The sequence below is a fragment of the Patella vulgata genome, chromosome 6 (genome assembly GCF_932274485.2).
Source record: "Patella vulgata chromosome 6, xgPatVulg1.2, whole genome shotgun sequence".
Taxonomy (NCBI): domain Eukaryota; kingdom Metazoa; phylum Mollusca; class Gastropoda; family Patellidae; genus Patella; species Patella vulgata.
In genome coordinates this window covers 17,008,450-17,028,728 of record NC_065884.2, presented here as the reverse complement: position 1 = coordinate 17,028,728, position 20,279 = coordinate 17,008,450, and positions in this window count along the sequence as shown.

Here is a 20,279-nt window from a genome sequence, read left to right as displayed (position 1 = left end):
TAAAGGAGCTAAATCGCTAATATTTGGGACCTGGAAATTGGCACAAATGGGTCGCAACACATATAATAATGTAATATGAATTTATATAAACTGTTTTACATTCAATCGTGTCCGTTTTACCGTGAATTGTCATCAGTTATGTTCGGCGAAATACGCCAGAAGTCTCAACCGCAAGTCAGTTTCTAGCGTCTGGTTATTCCAGTCAACACCGATATTATTTATTTCGCATGCTCTCCAAATAAGAACATGATATCACCGTTTGACATGACTTGTGGAATATGTCTAGCCTCATTCTTTGAGCACCTTGTTACAAATGGTGCTGAAACGCATTATGGTACACGATTCGTGTACCAATGGTAAAATGTTTATTTTGTCTTAAATATTGGATATCAGAAGCCCATCTTTTCCAGGTAAGATCACAACACCAATGCTGATTTAAATTGCAAAAAAAATCGTGTTTTCAATGTCGAAGATTATGGATGATATTGAGTTACGGACTTAGCTACTTTAAGCTTTCTATTGAAGATGGTGTAGAATAACCGATCCGATGCAGTCTTAATCAAATAGTCCGGTGGCTGAAGGGGGGGGGGGAATCGCCACCCGAGCTGTGAATTTATGAGACCAAGTTTTTCTAGACCAGTTTTTTGCGTAGATTCCGAATCTGGTGGTGATCAGGCGTTTGAGGGGGCGTTTTCGAGCTATAGGGCATACAATGTCTACAATTGGGGGCCAATGTCATTATGTTGACATAAATAATTATCATGTTATATAATAATAAAACATAAATTTCTAGGACTGTCCATCTTTAAAGAAGTGTGCATGATGCCCTTGGACAACTGATTTGATTTTTGGGGAGGTGGGGTGGGTGGTAGCAGGTGAGCGTGTATGGAAGGGGGGGGGGGGGTAAAATTGGCGGGAAATGATGATTTTTCTTAGAGGTTGGTAAAAACATTACTTTTTAATTCGGCTGCACACCTTTATATATGGGTGTAAGATTACCATTGTATGTGGCGGGGAGAGGGGGATGGGGTGGGGTGTAATTTTGGGGACAGAAAACACTTGGTTCAAAATTAGCCAATGAAGCGGTCTGTGACGGCGAGTTCTTTGCGTGCTCTGCACGGAACTGTGGGTAAACCCCCAGAAACATCAACGCTGATTGATTAATCAATGTCTGACGTCATTGGGTCAAAAGCCGCTCGTATAACTCCTGATGCGACCTCTTAGTACAACTGGTCAGATCTTCATGTAGTGTAGGCCATCGAAAGTAAGAAAAACCAAACGAAATATACATTTGTATTTTAACCGGTTTGCTTAAAAATCGCTCGGGGGGATTTTTTGGTGCTCGTTGAAGCAAGTGTTCGCTGATTAGGAGTGCACGCCGGAGCAAGTTCTACTTTATAATTTAATATATTAAATGACGAAATAGGTACTGAACGAAAAGGCTAACGAGAAACCACTTTCAAACTTGTAAGGTCAATTTTGAACCAAACGATTTCTGTCCCCCCCCCCCCGGCGCCCACCCCCACACAATGGGAATCTTATAAACATATTTACAGATGTTTCATCAAGCTCTAAGAAAATCATCATTTAAATCGACATGAGCTCATTTCCCGCCAATTCCCCCCCCCCCCCACGCAAACCTGCACCCCCCACCCCACCCCACTTCGCCACAAATCAAAACGGTTGTCCTGGGGCATCATACACACTTCTTTAGAGATGGACAGTCGTAGAAATTTATGTTTTATTAATATATAACATGATAATCATTTATGTCAAAATAATGACATTGCCCTCCAATTGTAGACATTGGACCCCATGTATCTCGAAAACGCCCCCTCAAACGCATGATCACCACCCAGATTCGGAATCTACGCAAAAAACTGGTCTAGAAAAACTTGGTCTCATAAATTCACAGCTCGAGTGGCGATCCCCCCCCCCCCCTTCAGCCACCGGACTAAAAGTGAACGCGAAACCCATTTCCCTTTAGTCCTCCTAGAAATAGGTTTGCACGACATGTATCCCGAATTTACTTCGAAAGTTATGAACCTTTACGGAATGGGCTATGAACCACCCGTCTCGTTCCAGATTCAATTTTAGATGGAGTTAATGGCCCTTGAACCTATATGGCATATTGTTTTGAATTTTGTTGTTGTTTGTTTTGTTGGGTTTTTTTAATTGGAACCTCACTGGAATATCTAATTATTTACAAGGACAACCATATCGAGCCATACACAAATTTTCAGCCCTCTGAAACGGAGTTATGCTCTTTTACTACACCATACTGCACACAGCGATCCACCTGTACGTCATACTCTCAGGCGGAGCTAGCTGTGGACAGGCAGCCTAAGTTTGGGATGTTACTACACCTGACGTGCGCTTTACCTTTAATAGTAGATCACCACACTACGCGCAATACAAAACCGATCCAAACCTGCGGACAAGACAAACTAGACAATTAGACATTGTAATAAATAAACAACATACGTACGTCAAATTAATTCACTCTGAGCCGAGTTATCGCCGATACAATTACAGTGTAGTCTCGATTATCATTGCTGCTGTTGTTACGATAATAAACAATGCCTCGATTATCCAGTTGTACGTTAAATCATCAACCGCAAATCGTATTTAAATCTATTGACGAATCTAGAGTATCCAATGGCTTCGAGAGTTGATTATGGTCTTGGTAAGTTAATTAATGTCTAATTAATAATTTATTAGAAAACATTTATGGCATAAAGAAATACCCACAATAGGCAGATTTAGCTCTTGCATAATGCCTGTTTACCTAAATAATTTTATCTACAACACTTATTAGGTAAATTTGGATCTATATATATATATATTGATTTGTGATTGTGACATATGAACAATTATATAATGAAATGTAGATTAATTGAACTACAAGCATTCGCATGCCGCTTTGTAATAAGTTGTTAAATAGACATACACATCTGTTGATTAGCACAATATAAAATTAGTTATTCTATAATACGCTCATGCGTGTACACATATTGCTAAAGATATTATTAAATGTGAATTATGTAAGAGCTAAATCTACCGATTATAGGTCTTTATTTTGGATTTAAATGTTATATAAACTATTATTTAGACATTTATTAACACGAAAAACCTATAATCAACTCTTTAGCTCATTGGATGGTCAAGATTCAGATGGATTGAAATACGATCACCATTTAATAATTTAATTTAAAAAAAGGTGGATCGATGTATAGTCTCGATTGTCAAGTACCGTTGCTACGATAACAAACAAATTAGCGACATCTTGTCAAAACTTCAAACACAGATAACTTCGCTCAGAATAAAGTAATTTAATATATTCATTTTGCATTATCTATTTTTGAACTATTTTAGTAAGAACTACCAGCTCTTTATCTATTTTTGAACTATTTTAGTAAGAACTGTCAGCTCTTTATCTAAAACTTATATAATGCATCTTTAAATATTTAACAGATATATCGGAGAATGATTATTATCTACTACGTATCAATACAAATTGGTTAACAATAAAAAAAAACATTTCTTGTTAACAAAAGGCACAATATTGTATAACAATATATTCCATAAATATGTATTGAACGAGTTATCAGATTTCCGAAATAATAATTGTATACTAAAGTCAATTTTGCCTTGGAAACACAAAAGTTATTCAACTGAGAAATATCTAACGAACAAAAGGCACAACAACTATAGATGATGTATCTATAAAATTTGATAATGATATCTTGAACGGTTTATAAGATACCCGTACACCCCTTGACCCTCGGATGTTTTTTGGTGTATATACATATGATATTCCGTAGGGTATCTTATAACCCGTTCAAGAGGTTCACTAGTCCCCGGGTACACTAGTCCGCCGCTATAAAAAAAACTTATAAATATGGGCATCAAAATACCCAGCAGGTATGGTGGCTGATTGGTATCATGTCGAGATGTCGGGTTGTCGCCTTATGACAATACGAATTTACCCGACACCACGACATTAAAAATGTCGTAATGCCGCGTAAAAATGTCGTATTGTCCTGTTAAAATGTCGTGATGTCGGGTTGTTGGCCATCTTCCTCTCAAAATACAGTTTGATTATGTACACTGATCGTGGTTTTGGTCAAGAAAGTTCCCCAGGATTTTGCAGCGTGGTTTCTCCCTTTCGATAGTGCAACCAATCGGACCATTGAAGATAGGCATACGCTACGCAGAGCGCTATGACGGAAATTTTCTATGGGCAATGGCATTTCTTCATCGAATTCCAAATGTGAAGGGTTCTTTTATGTGCACGCCAATGTGTTTTTGTACCATCTATGCAACTAGGCACTATCCTTTGCCAGAACGTTCGTCCTACACTACCGACAGGGAGAAACCATGGGCTGCAAAATCCCGGTGAACTTTCTTGATCAACACCAGGACCCGCCCCCCGCCCCATGCGTGACACCCATGCCAATCAGCCACCATATAACCTGCTGAGTTTTTTGATACCCATATTTACAGTATTTTTTGTAGCGGCGTAATAGTGCACTTGCGGACTAGTGCACCCTCGGAACAGTGAGCATTCCCCGTCCAAGGGAGTTCTCTTTCTCTTCCCGAGTAAATTTTTGAATATCGGGAATAGAAACGATGAAATCTGACATTTTTGGAAGGCTACAAGTTCAAACCTATCAGATCAAAATACAAATCTGATCCCTTGAATACTGTTTTTATACAATTTTATTGGATATATTCAAAAATATACAATCTTATCATGACACAGTATACGACAACGTGTGTATACGGCAACGTGTAGTTAACAGTATACTGCACGCATAGCCCCGCCGTTCCAACTCCATGCCAAAAAAAGAAATGAAAACACATAAAAAAACCCATTAAAAACCGAATGGTTTGTCTGTACATATACTTTCGTAAAGATATCCTATCTGGTCCCTGAGACGGGACAGCTGCGTGCGAACAGGACTAAAGTTCAAAATCCCAGAATAAGCTTAAATTTTTATGTTTTAAAATATACCTATCCTTGCTGACTCGACCTTCTCTTCACCCGAAATCCACGTATACGCTTTCCTGTAATACACTGTTAAAATTATATGTATATTTACAATTATAAGTACAGTAAAAATAAAAATACAGTGTCGGATTTGTCAGATCTTATGGTTTGTTAACTTACATTTAAAACGATGTAAATGCATAAGAATACAAGGCTTATGTAAGATTTCATTAAACGTAATGTAGAAATACAACCATATTCCAGTACACAAAGTGTGAGCTGTATAAATGCCATTTGAAATAATTATTATTTTTACAGCAACTTGTAAATGTACCGTCAAATAGTGTTCAGATCGGTTATTCCCCTTTTGACCACGTATCGAATTTTGTGCAACATATTTACTTTTCTGTCAGTCAATTTAGTCTGTTTTAGAGAAATAGCTTATTTAAAATCTGAATGCATCGAACTGGCTAACGGAGACCGACATATGTCATACATTGTGTTGTGTGGGACATTTTGCTTGGACATCTTCATCTCAATTACTCATTCCATTGTCTAATGTTGTTTGACATGCTCAGCTGAAAGGTTCCCAAAAGTTTCTTCGTTCGCCAGGATCGCAGCTTGAACTACTTGGACAAGTGGACACAGCCAAATTCCATTCAGTAATTTTACCTCGGCAAATTACATGATATGTAAATCTACATTAAAAGGGTAAATTTACTTGCCGAAATATTGCCAATTGTAATGAGCTATAATTACATAAACTCTGTCAAATTACTCAGCATATTTTGTTTATATTAATGTTATTTTACCAATTTATGTAAATTAACTTCATGGTAGATTTACATTTCCATTTACAGATATGTGAAATTACCTTGGATGTATAATAGCTAGAGGTAAAGCTATATTATAGAATGTGAAATAATATGTTGAAGTACAGTTATAATGATGGCAACATTTCGGACAGCTTAAAAGGGTAAAAATAAATACTAATTTTAACAGTGTAAATAGAAGTATTTGAACAGCTGCTGGCTTAGTTATTAGGTCTTTTGTCGTTGGTGTTTGTAAGATTTATCTATGTGTATTTTATTGCACGTTTTTATGATTTGTATATGTACGCTTTATACGCTTTTAAGGGGGATCACGTGGCTAAGTGGGTAAGACGCTGGCTCGCTAACCTGGAGGTCGGGTGTTCGATCCCTGCATTGGCCGAGAAAGTTCATCCAGATTTTCCGGCGTGGTTTCCCCTTGTCAGTGATGCAGAACGCAGGGCCTGACAAGGACAGCTGTCTAGTCGTTCGGATGGGACGAAAAACCGAGGTCCCGTGTACATATTGGCGTGCACGTAAAAGATCCCTTGGCAGTTCTAATTCGATATAAGAGTAGGCAGAAGCGCCGCTGCCCGGGCAAAATTTTCCTCATAGCACACTGTATGGCGTATGCCCGTCTTCATTAGCCCAGTTTAGGAGCAGAACAGTAGGACGTTAAACCCCATTTCATTTCATTTCATTTTATACGCTTTTAAAGGCGTGGACTATTCAATCTTCTGGTGGCAATTTGCTATTCCGTCCACCAGTCTAGTCTATAGTCTAGTCGATCGAGAGAGAGAGAGAGAGAGAGAGAGATTTATTTAACGTTTACGCGTTCACAACCTTTACACAAACTAAGTCATTTCGAGATTAGCTAATGGTTCAATTTTATTTCAATAATTCGCGTAGGGGTCTTTAGCACATGAAACTGAAGGACCCGGAGAATACCCAGCGAGATTGGTCTAGTGACCTTACTCTTTGTCACGTAAAAACTGAGAATTGAAACCACACCACAACCTATATAATCCGTGATAGTGGGTCATTTTTTTTTTTAAAAAACAAGCTTAATAGTATGTGTAGTTGGGCAAATACCCCACTGCTGAAACAAATTGGCGCAATAAAGTGGTAGGGCAATACAGATGATGTCAAGTGAAAATCACATGCTTTTGGCCCCATTTGCATACAGATCCACTCTAATGTATGCTGAAATATAGACATTTTCTAGCGACACGGGAAGATATCCCACCAGACCCTCTTATCAGGGGCCTGGTTATCAGTACGGCCGAGACATTGTGACGCAAAAATATACCTCGATTCCGGCGCAAAAATCACCCTTGCATTGGACTAGCATTTACATACACATCCCCCAGACCCAACTGTTCTAGAGTATTTTTTGGCGTAGAATACTACGCCGAATATTAATCAGTCCGCCGTTGGGGCGTTTTCGAGATGTTTTGGGTCAAGGGTCAAATGAGGTCATTTACACTGAAAGTGAATACGCGCCATTCCTGTATATGAACACATGCTGAAAATGATCGAAACTAATCACTCTTTCAATAAAGCTTGCTAAATTCACCTTTGTTCCTTGTGACCCCGGAGGTCAAAAGGTCAAGTTTTCCGTTGTTGCACTATAGTAAGATTTAACACAATACACGTCAGCGTAAAATATAAAAACTAAAGAGAAACCTGTTCTAATTAATAATATGAACATTTAAAATTTATCTTTAGAAGGTCTTACTTTGGGACGTCGAAAAAGATCTTGCACAACAGGACCAAAAGACTTCCAAGTTACATTTTCCAGAGTGACCCACCCCACCCCTAATAACCAAAAATCTCATTGGATTTTATCCACTTGAAACACGAAGGTTTTTAATTTTTTTCTGAGTATGGAGAATTTTATTTTTTGCTTTGCAACTGGCGAAAAAATTATCACCTGCAGGTCCCTGCCTCCTTATATGCCCTTATTAGTGCTTCAGATTCCTTAACAAAAACCATAAGCCATGTTTCTAAAAGAAAATTACAGTACAGTCTAATCTGAAATAAATGTATATAGTTAAATCAAGTCAAATCGAAGAATGATTTTCTTAACAACTGGCGAAAGACCTCGAAATCCTCGAAACCACCTACTCCTTTTTTTACATCCCACTATATAGTTTGACGACCACAGGCCTGCACTTGCTCAATCGGGCAACCACTGGAATTTCATTATAGCCTAGGTGGAATTCATGTAAGCTCTGGCTAGGAATTACCTATATCAAAATGTCGGAAAGAGTGGATTATATGCCTGTAATAGTGACCTGGAATTCTTCAACTTCAAACATTGCATATCCCTACGGAATGTTCATAGTGTACAGGTAGATGTTTATCGCCAGACATGGCGCTGAATGTATAACAGTGAGTGGCAAGTAAAAATAAAGATTTACACACACCGCTGTTTGCATCCTGGATAGAAATGAAATGATATGAGGGTTAACGCCCTACTTTTCTGCTCCGACTGTGGGAGAGAGAGAGAGAGAGGGAGAGAGAGAGATGTGGTTTAACGTCCACTCGACACAAACTAGGTCATTTCGGGACTAACATATGGTTTAATTTTATTTCAATAATTCGCTTGCGCGTAGGGATCTTTAGCAGTGGGAGGAAACCGGAGGACCCGGAGAAAACCCATGCACGAGGTTGGACAGGCGACCCTACTCCTTGTCACGTACACCCGGGGTTCAAAACCACGCCAGTTGACTCAATGACAGGCCTTATGATACAGCACTCACGTGCTAACCATTCGGCCATCCACCCCCACCTCCTCCGACTGTGGGTGTGCATTGAAATGAAATGGAGTTTAACGTCCTATACGTGTACCGACTGGGCTATAATGAAGACGGGCAAACGCCATGCTATGGGATAAATTTTGCCCGGACAACAGAGCAACCTTCTTTTAATATCGAATTTCAACTGCCATTTGGTTAACTTTCGTGTACGCCAATGTGTACACGGAACTTCGGTTTGTCATCCAATCCAAATGACCTATAGAATAGCGAGCCAGCGTCTAACACACTGAGCCTCCAATCTTGGAGAGACACAAGTGACAAGACACATACTTATTTTTAATAGGCCTATAAATAAATTAAAAAAAAAAAAAAATGGAGTGTATTATAAACAGTATGCCAGACATTTTCATGTTTAAACCAAAACTTTGAAAAAGTGGAATTCAAACACCAGAAATAATAAATCTTTGAAATAAAACTTTGAAAAAGTGGAATTCAAACACCAGAAATAATAAATCTCATAAAGTATTTTTAGAATCTGTAAAAGTATTTTCTTGTTATCTGTGTAGTGCCCCTAGTAGAAGACAATCCATAATGATTCGCAACAAAATAACAGTATTGGGCCTATTGATTTGTTTGCTTTACCGGGTCGACTGAACTAAGCTTGTCTGCATGTACTTAGATATGTCGATTTTCCTTTCACAGGCACAAATGAAATGAAAGGAAATGGGTTTACTTTTCAGCACAAAACAAGCTACGGTCTACTCTTATGTCGATTCCCAACTGCCTTAGGATCTATAACCTTTTGCCACTGGAATACCATACAGGAATTCGGTTTTCATACCATCGGAACGACTAGACTTTTTTCCATGATAGACCCTCCCAACTCTCTATTTGAAACCAGGCTTGACAATTCCAAGACCCCCCCCCCCCCCTCCTCCACAGCCCGAAGGATGTATATATGAAATAACTTGCTCGCTCGTGCAACGAAAAATATGTTGGTGAAAATATGTTGGTCCACTTGATGTACGAATAAAAGAGCACAAGTCACTAGCCTCCATTAATCCTTCGGCCGTCACAGGGCATATTATTAACAGCGGGCATCATACAATTCTTTGGGACCAAACCAGTGCTGGATTAACCATAAGGCAAATAAGGCACGTGCCTTAGGGCCAGCCAAAAATCCAGGCCACAAAATAATAAAGTAAAACTTTTTTGATAATTATCAGGTGGCGACAAAAATGCTTGCAATTATTTTTATGTAAATAAATTGCATCCTTCTTCATCTACGGGTTTGTCGTAATCTAGCTAGGCAGTGAATGGGAATATGCAGGCTATTTATAGTAAATACAGTACTGTCAATGTTCTGAATTTGTTTGTAAATTTTCTGTTGCTAAATTTAACTTAATTCCTTTTGTCAATGAGCCCAACATATCTGTATTTTCAGGCCACCTATCAAAATGTGCCTTAGGGCCAGGAGAGCCTTAATCCGGCACTGGACCAAACAAGAACCCTTACAGTAAATCACCACCAGAAGAAAACCAGGAAACTTCTTGAGGCCATCAGTATAAAACGCATCAAATCCAAGTTAAACCGTGATGTGGGACTCTTTATACCAAGGGCTTATAACCAACTTATATATTAGATCACATTTTTTTTTGTTCCATGCCAGTGCTTAATGTGCCACCTCCAAATACTTATCATAGTCTAATAATAGATTTATTTTTCACGATTTTCAGTTTAGGGAATTAATTTACGGTTTCACTTGCATAAGTGATAATGAATTATGACATTTACGGTGATCCCTTGCATAAGCGATCACTCTTGTTTACCCCCCCCCCCCCCCAACACCACACCACATACACATTCTCTTTTAATTATTGTTTTTTGGGGTTCAGGTTAACTGGCATTCCATTAATAGTGTTAAATACATTGATCCTCATAAATCAATAGGATTTTGCTACTTTTACTGCCTAATTTATAAGACTTTCATTTGTGTCAAAGAATTGTATTAGATTGTTATTTTTGTAGCTTATTCTGTATGTTGTCTACGATATCATCCTTAGTGGAAGTGGAGATAAAACTCAAGGAACGAACGAGCCATGTCTGTACCATTTAGTTGATAAAGACGAGAGTATCCTCGTCGAAACGTCGCTTAGCATTAAACTCAGTAACCGTGTATCCATAAGTCAGCTAAGGCCAAAGAATTTTGGATCTAAAGCCCTGGGGGATGGGGGGAAGTCTGGGGAGGTTGTCTCCCCACGGGCGGTGCGAGTAAGTTTTTGAATTCCGGTATCTTAGAAGAGTTTGTGATTTGTATTACAAATGTAATATTTAAATAAATAGGCTACTTTCCATTTCTTTATTTTTTTTTAAAGCAGCAGTACTCAGTGTGTTTTAAAAAAAATACCCTGGTTAGCTCCATACCCACCGAGCCACCGTGAATCGCCCCCACAGACACAAGTACAAGTACTTATACATGTATATTTATAGATATGAAAATCACGGATGTTCAAAGGACATATACATGTAGCTCAATGCGTCACTGTGTAGTAGGCCTAACTTAAACATACATTATGCAAGAGCTAAATCTGCCTGTTGCAGGTCTTTCTTTAGGCCTGAAATGTTTTCTAAATTATTAATTTGACATTAATTAACTTATCCAAACCATAATCAACCCCCGATGTCATCGCTAGTCTGCGATATTTACTGGATTAGAATCCGATTTACTGCTCAACTTTCATTTATGGTTTAATCATAATCGAGACTATGTTTTTTATCTTACCGACTTAAGTTGTGATGATCGAGGCTAGACCGAAAATTCAATCGCTAAACCTCGGTTCAGAGTGCATCAATTTGACTGAAATTTTCAGCAAATTCCCTTTACATTATCTAGTTTTTAACTATTATAGTGAGAAGTGCCAGCTCTTTATCTAATCTCCCATAATGTATCTTTAAAGAGGCAAGGTCGGAAAAGAATAATCTGGGGTTTGGCGTAACTTGATGAAACAGGTGCATCGGGCCAGTTTAAAATTAGATGTATTATGTGTCACAAATATTTTAATTACTTAAAAGTTAAAGTTATTATGTAAGATTTAGATAACGAGATAGCCGTTCTTGTTATAATAGTTTAAAAATATATCAGCAAAGATATGAATGGTTGAAGTTTAGACAAGACTTAAACTAAATAGTCTCGATTGTCCATAGTACCATTGCTAATATAACAACCCAAGTATCTATCGTCCATTTTAACGTTAAATTATTAAACACGCATTATCCAAGAGCTAAAACTATACGTTTTGTGGTTGATGAAATAACCGTAAAACTGGATAATCCAGACTTTGTTTATTAGTGTGACAACGCTGGTGGCAATCGAGGGCTCGACAAAAATTGTATCGCCGATAAATTGGCTCAGAGTGAAGTAATTTGAAATTTTCAGCATATTCTCTTTTCATTATCTATTTTTAAACTATTATAGCGAGAACTGCCTATATTTAATCTTACCTAATGCCGCTTTAAATGTTAAATATTCAATTTTGAGTATATTTAGAGTTGGAGATTGGTGACATTAAAGATATAATGTTGAAAACAAAGAACAAAAAATGTTTTTCTTATCAGATATGGTACAAGACAACAATTTTAGTGATCAGTGACTTATGCCAGGACAAGTACAAAAATTGTCCTTTCTTTAAAAAATATATTCTGGAGCTCTATCAAGAGCAAACACTGGTATGAGACATCTTTCTCCTCTGTTTACAAAATCGTGTACTTTCTCTTGTCTTAAAATACAGATGTGACGTCATCCTTTGATGTTGGTAATAATGGTACGGGCATCTTGCCAATCATACATTATCTATACTAGATGAAATATTGGACTCGCGTAACGTATTTCATTGAAAAGCACGCGCGGGATAGTGTCTGTATTTTAAATTGTTTAATGGTCTCGAGCTAAAGACATTGCGTAATATATTGAAACAACACTCGGCTAATATATTACTTAATGTCTCGCTTTTGACCATTAAACTATACTTACCTAATGTCACTTCAACTGGCGCGGATGTTCTAGTTCAGTTAATATATAGGTAATATTACATTTGAAGCCAGAAAAAAGCAGACTTCGCGCTTATCATATATAATGCATCATTAAATATCACATAACAGCATGGGGATGCAATCTAATTAAAATATAAATCTGTATTTCGCTTCGTTTTTTATACTTTCGATGGCCTACACTACATGTAAGTGTAGTAAAGACAAGTAAAAACGAAATTTTGAACTATAAAAAACGAAACGAAATTGGATCTGTATTTTAATCAGATCGCATGTGGATGGCCTCTTGACTTAATCCAAAATAATTTCTTTACTAAAATATTTATTCACAGTCTTTGCGCTTGTATGTTAATGGTCATGGAGCCTGTATTTCTACAGGTGTATTGTCATTTGTTCAGATATGATCGTAGAGGGACACGGTCTTGTCCCGGTTAAAATGGGGTTTAACGTCCTTATATACTGTTCTGCTCCTACTGGGCTAAAAAAAGAAGACATGCATCCAACTGTCAAGGGATCATTTAGGCGCACGCCAATGTGTACACGGGACGTCGGGCTTTCGTTCCTATTCGAACATACGTAGTCCCCCGCCAGGCCCCCCTGTCCTTAACCACTGACAAGGTGGAACCACACCGGAAAATCCTGAAAAACTTCCGCGTCAACGTTGGGATCGAACATATGACCTCCGGGTTAGCGAGCCATAGTCCTATTTCTGAGCCACTGTGGCTTATTATGTGTTTTTAATCACTGTAAACGTGTATGTGGGGTCACACTTCTGTTGTGTGTTTTATCGCATTTCCCAATGCGGTACTCACTGAATACGATAAAATAAATGCATAAAAGTCAGTAGCAAATCTCTTGATCAAGCATATATTTATCTTTGATAATTATGGGCCGTGTGATTTGAATTGTAATATTGTGAACAAATTGGGTAACACGTGCGGCAGGGATATATGGTGACCTCTGATTGTGTATCGGTCGATGGTTGGGGTATCCCTAGCTACGAGAACGTAGCTAAAAACGTTGAGATATACTGATGTGCTTGTATTTAGCTACGTTTGGGACACTTAATTTCGTTATTAATGCATGTAACATCTTTAAAGTAAGTCAATTTTATATCATTCGGATTTATTAAACATATTACGCAGTCCAATCTAGTGAAACAACTTTTGTTTATGTGCAAGTATTGTCAATAAAGTGAATTAAGCGTTGTTTTTATCAAAATTGGTAAGGACATTCATAATTACGGTGAATTAGTCCTGCGGAACTCGTATCATGTTAGTACTTAGATTTTCTTTTTTATGTAAATTCAGTCTTTATTATTATAAACCTTATTGGTTCTCGTGTGAACTTTCCGGCAGTTCTACTTTTTACACCAGAATAAAAAAATACGCGGGAAATAAAGGAATCCCGATTATCAAGTCGCATTATCCCTATTTTAAGCCGTTCGCCGTTTTGGGAGAATCACAGCCACCGATCTAAAATATACTTTCCGATTTACTAGGACATATCGGATCAACGTCAGAAGCAATAGGGGTCCTGCAAAATAAAATTGAAAATAATCCACGAAGAAATTAATGTAGCTAGTAGTTGCGCTACTTTCGGTGCTGTAGCCCATTACGTGGTGTACTCACTTTTTACCCCAATAATCCGTACATAATTTTATGGTGTAGTGTTGACACGCAATTGTTGAACGACGGATGTACAGAATCGATCGCAATTTTCGTCCATAACACGATAAAAACGATTATCGATATGCAATATGGGAATCAAAGCCAACATTCTGTGTATTATCCTTTTTTTAGTATTTACACTCAATCGTTCTAACAAGAAGGGCGGATTAAAGAAAGGTGATCCAAAGATGGCCCACCCGCATCTGAATTCTAACTAACCCTTCACCCTCGAGCGAAAAGACACATTTGGCCGTTTTTGGCAATTAGGCAAAACGAACCCACCGTTTAGTTTCAATTCTAATGAGTAGTAAGGGTTGTCTGCCTAACGTCGTAGATTTTCTCCGAGTACCCCCCACTTCTAAAAACCGGTGTCCGACCGGGAATAATTGATATAAAGATACCATGTTAGTCCCGAAATGTATGCAAATATTGTATTACGCTATCTGCATATATATGCATCGATGAACATCCATTCTAGAATACAGTAGGATGTTAAATCCATTTCATTTCATTTTCTTTCATGCTAGAATAATTGCATGTCGGCAAATGTTATATAACATACTTTATTATGTACATGTATGCATCATTAGTCATGCAAATGATCTATACATGTAGCATACTTTATTCATTTACGCATCACTTGTCAATATTCAGCATGGCTAAACAGCGAGAATTGCGATAAATCAATGACTGACGCATTAATGTTTCTAATGAAGCTCTACCCACATCGCTAGGGAAGTTTGTAAAGAGAGAAGTGGGGTTTAACGTCCACTCGACACAAAATAGGTCATTTCGGGACTAACACATGGTTCAATTTTATTTCAATAATTCGCTTGCGCGTTGGGGACTTTAGCAGTGGGTGGAAACCGGAGGACCCGGAGAAAACCCACGAGGTTTGACAGGCGACCCTAAAATTGTAAAGACATGTCCGTAACTGGACAACGGTTTCTAAGTTAGTGAAGTTCTTATCACATGTATTTGTACAGACATGCTTTGAAGTGGGAAACGTGTTACATAAGTAACAGCCACCCTAGCTTGGGGAAAAGAGATGGGGATTAGGACACAATGGCGGTCAGTGTTTGCAACAAAATAATGTTCGGACAACTTTCACAGCAAAATACTGCTACCTTCTATGGAATTTTTTTTTATCATGGTTAAAATACATGGCTATGATTTCTAGCCATAGAATAGATGTCCGGTTCTGTATGCCCTTAAACGCTACAGCTTGTTTCTTTTGCTACAGAAAATAGTTTCCGGTACTGCGCGTCATTAAACGCTACAGAAAAGATACCCGATTCTTTTCGCTATTAAAGGTTACAGGATGTTTCTATAGTTCCAACTAGATGTCCGGTTCTGCATGTCCTCAAATGCTACGGGGTTTTCCTGTAGCCACAGAAACGATGTCGGGCTCATAGCGCCATTATAAGACGCTACAGATTGTTTCTATAGTAGATACATTTTTTTTAAGAATACCGGTTCTGTACGACATTAGACGCTACAGATGGTTTCTATAGTACCAACTAGATATCCGGTTCTGTAATGCTATACTTTTTAGCTACAGAAATGATGTCCGGTTCATAGCGCCATTAGACGCTACAGATTGTTTCTATAGTAGATACTTTTTTTTTAAGAATACCGGTTCTGTACGACATTAGACGCGACAGATGGTTTCTGTTAGTACCAACTAGATATCCGGTTCTGTAATGCTATACTTTTTAGCTACAGAAATGATGTCCGGGTCATAGCGCCATTAGACGCTACAGATTGTTTCTAAGTAGATACTTTTTTTTAGCATACCGGGTCTGTACGACATTAAACGCTACAGATGGTTTCTATAGTACCAACGAGATATCTGGTTCTGTAAAGCTCGGTTACTACATCTGCATCCGTATCCGCTTCTGTATCCGCGTTTTGCCGTTCAAATAGAAAACGCGAAAACGTCCGGCTTTCAAGGCTGAATTGTCTGTCAGAGATTGAGTTTCTATTTGGGGAGATGGTGTAATAAGGGGAAAATACTCGCTGATTGGCTAAAGCTCGGCTCACTAGCCGAAATGCCGGACGCACTTTACAAAAATACGCTCTAGGAGCAATCAATCCGGCTTGATGGACGCAGTTGTTTTTGTGCGCAATACGTGCCGGATTCTATTTCAACCCTTTCTCTAAAAATAATTATACCAGTAAGTACGTGTTCACGCACGTATTTACAGATACGGATACGGATGTAGTATGAACGGACCTTATGCTACTTTTTTGCTATAGCTACAAAAACGGTTTTTGCGCCATAGACGCTACAGTTTGTTTCTATATACATAGATTGATTTTTTTTAAATAGAATACCGGTTCTGAACGACCTTACATGCTAGTGTTTGTTTCTATATAGGTACAGAAATGATATCTAGTTGTGTGCGCCATGAGACGCTACATGTTGTTTCTATAACTACAGTACAGAAAAGATATCCGGTTCTGTACGACATTAAACGCAACGGGTTCTTTCCATAAGCTACAAAAAAAGAAACTCAGATCTGTACACAAATAAATGGCTCATGCTGTTTTCAAGACATCGAAAAAATTGTCATTTCTGTATGAGATAAAAATTGCAATATGGGTATCGGCTTTAATATCTGGGCCAATAATTAAACGCAGGTGGTTTTTATTTCAACATTTAAACAAAACATAGATGCGATTAAATTTGTTTCAGCACATACTGCGCATGTACTGCGTGAGCATTATGTATTGACATTTAGTGTTTTGACATAATATATGTACTGTGACATTTCGTGCTTTGATAATATGCCCCGGATTCTTTCTATACATAGAAAAGTCGGTAGGCCTGTATGCAAGCCTTTTATCTCTGTTTTTGTTCTTTTTTTTAAAACCAAATGAAGGCCAGTTTGCTCGGAACATGCTATATAAATTTCTCTTCAGACAATATGCATGATAAACGACCCACCATACGTATCAGACATACACATCTGTGATGAACGTTATTTCAAACGCGGGTCAATCCTTCTTGGCAATGAGCCAACAATAATAGTGTTCAGTTTATCAATCACAGCGTGATCGACACGTGTCATGGAAATTTCCACAGTATTTTTCTCCAAGTTCAAGGCTGCGTGTGTGCTAGACGTGTTCCAGATCAAGTTTAAGTAGCTAATATTTTCTCGTCGACACAATGGTTTGTTTAGTTGTTTTTACGATAGTGTATGTAGATTCTCTTCTCAATTCTTATCTGTATTCTCACATGATTGAATTCGATAACTTAATCAATGTGCTCATGTGTTGTTCTAAGAATAAGTATGACGCTTCTGACGAGATGTATGATCGGTTACGGGCGTACCTGGGCAGATAGCAAACATAACCGCACACTTAGACATGTATCATTAAACGTTGGCGTACACGTAGGCATATACCGAGCATGGTCGTACACGTAGGCAGATAACCAAACATGGGTGTATATATGGAAAGATACCAAACATGGGCATAAACACATACATCAAACATGGACGGACATGTAGGGAGATATTAAACATGGGGCATATACATAGACAGATCAATCATGTGTATAAACGCATACACCAGACACATAGGCATACACGTGAACATACACCTAACATGGGCGTACACGGAAACAGATACCAAACATGGGTGTGCACATAATTAGGGGGCCGATGGAAGTTGACAAGGGGTAGGCGGATAAGTTACTTGGAAAAACTCCAACCCTTGTAACAAACACGAAGCTATATTAATAATCAAAATAAATACTGTATTTCAAAAGGGTTGAAAATTAGGTCAATGACCTTTCTTACATTTTTCCCTTTAAACAAAAATATATTAATAAGAAAGAAAAAGAGATATAAATGTTCACATTAACAATATAAAAAAAACAGCAAAAAACTATGAAAGCCTAGCGTGATGATTATAATAGACGAAGGACTAGATACTTTTTTTGCGTAACGTTATTTATAATAACGAAAGTGGGATAATTGCTTCTCAATAAATAATGAGCGTGGGCGATTGAAGTGGCATTATATAAACTTGGTGCGATGTGCGCAAGTAACGGAAGTATAGTCCAATTATATTATGGGTTGCAATGCACATTTATAATCGATAAAACCATATACTATTGGGTTCGATGTCAAGCTTAATTAGTTATACAATTCTCTAATTGATCAAACTAGACATATAGTCACTAGGGTTATTAATAAATGTCGTCTACATCGTTCTAGCACACATCCATATAATAGCCTCCAGCACGAGACGTTACCATAGTAACTTGGTTTTAAGCCTTGACAAATCAAGGATATGTTATATGTTTCAGCAAGCGCGCGTTAAATCTCCTGGCACATAGCCAACTCATTAAGTTCAGACGCCAATCCTTTACCCGGGCACAAAGTCCGGTCTATTTATTCTGGCCCGTTGCCAATAATTTTAAATAACACAAAGGCACGCTATACATAACTCATTCCATGACTGACACATACGCACGCATTCCACTGATAACATCGCTGTATGGCAAGTTGCCAAGATCGCTGGCCGACAGTTTTTTGTGTAACCTGTGGACAGTTGTAAGACGGTGAATAACCTTGCATTATCATTTGTCAGCGACGCCACGTCATTGTGGATATGTGGACTAACAATAAAGTTATTTTTTCCAAAGTATATCCGCAATATAACTTCAGTGTTGAAGCAGACATTAAAGGAGCTAAATCGCTAATATTTGGAACCTAGAAATTGACACAAATGGGTCGCAACGCATATAATAATGTAATGTGAATGTATATAAACTGATTTACATTCAACCGTTTCTGTTTTTACTGTAATTTCTAATCAGTTATGTTCGGCAAAATACGCCAGAAGTCTCAATTGAATGGCAATCTTTAGCGTCTGGTTATTCCAGTCTACACCGATATTTATTGCGCGTGCTTTCCAGATAAGAATATAGCGTCACCATTTGACATGACTTGTGGGATATGTCTAGCCGCGTTCTTTGAGTCCCTTGTTCCAAATGGCGCTGAAACGCATTATGGTACACGATTCGTGTACCAATGGTAAACTGTTTATTTTGTCTTGAATATTGGATATCAGAAGCCCATCTTTTCCCTGTAAGATCAGGAGACCAATGTTGATTTGCATTGACAAATAATTCGTGTTTTCAATGTCGAAGATTTTTGATGATATTGAGTTAGAGACTTAGCTACTTTAAATAAAGATATTTTCATAACTTCATTGTGAAAGTTGGCGTTAAAAAAGGCATGTCTCTGACCCAATATTATCCACAGTCTTCGAGCTTGCAAATTGTACAGGAGAATACTACCGGTGTAGACTGGAATAACCAGACGCCAAAGACTGCCATTCAATTTGGATTTGTCGCCCATTTTGCCGAACAAAACTGATTAGAATTACAGTAAAAACAGACACGTATGAATGTTAATCAGTTTATATAGTATTATATACATTCATAGTACATGTAATTATATGCGTTGCGACCCATTTGTATCCATTTCTAAGGTGCCAAGGAGTAGAGATTTAGCTCCTTTAAATAAAGTTAGCCTACTTCACACAAACTGTATCATTTTCTGCGCTATAACTTCACTGCGGAACTGGATGTTAATTAACACGCGTTAAATAAAGTTATTTCACGCTCAAAATTATGGATATTTACATGATTGATTTATAACTTCATCAATTAACGAGCCATCAAAATCTGTCGGCGGTATCACTTAGGCTTATTTGTGCATATGGATGTTGAATAAAAAACGTTATTTTAAATTAAATGAATGAAAGGTCCATTTAAAATGAAAGCGTGTAATAATAAAAAAAACCAAAAAAAAAAACACACGCCCAAAACAAATGTTTACATTCTCCGAAATCTGGTGAGTTAAGAATTAACTTGTATGTAATTTTTCAGTTCATGTAAAACGTCCTAATCGTCACTGATCAACACACACTCGCCTACATAAATCTTGATTCTAAATCCAGGGTGGTGCAGCTTCGAAAG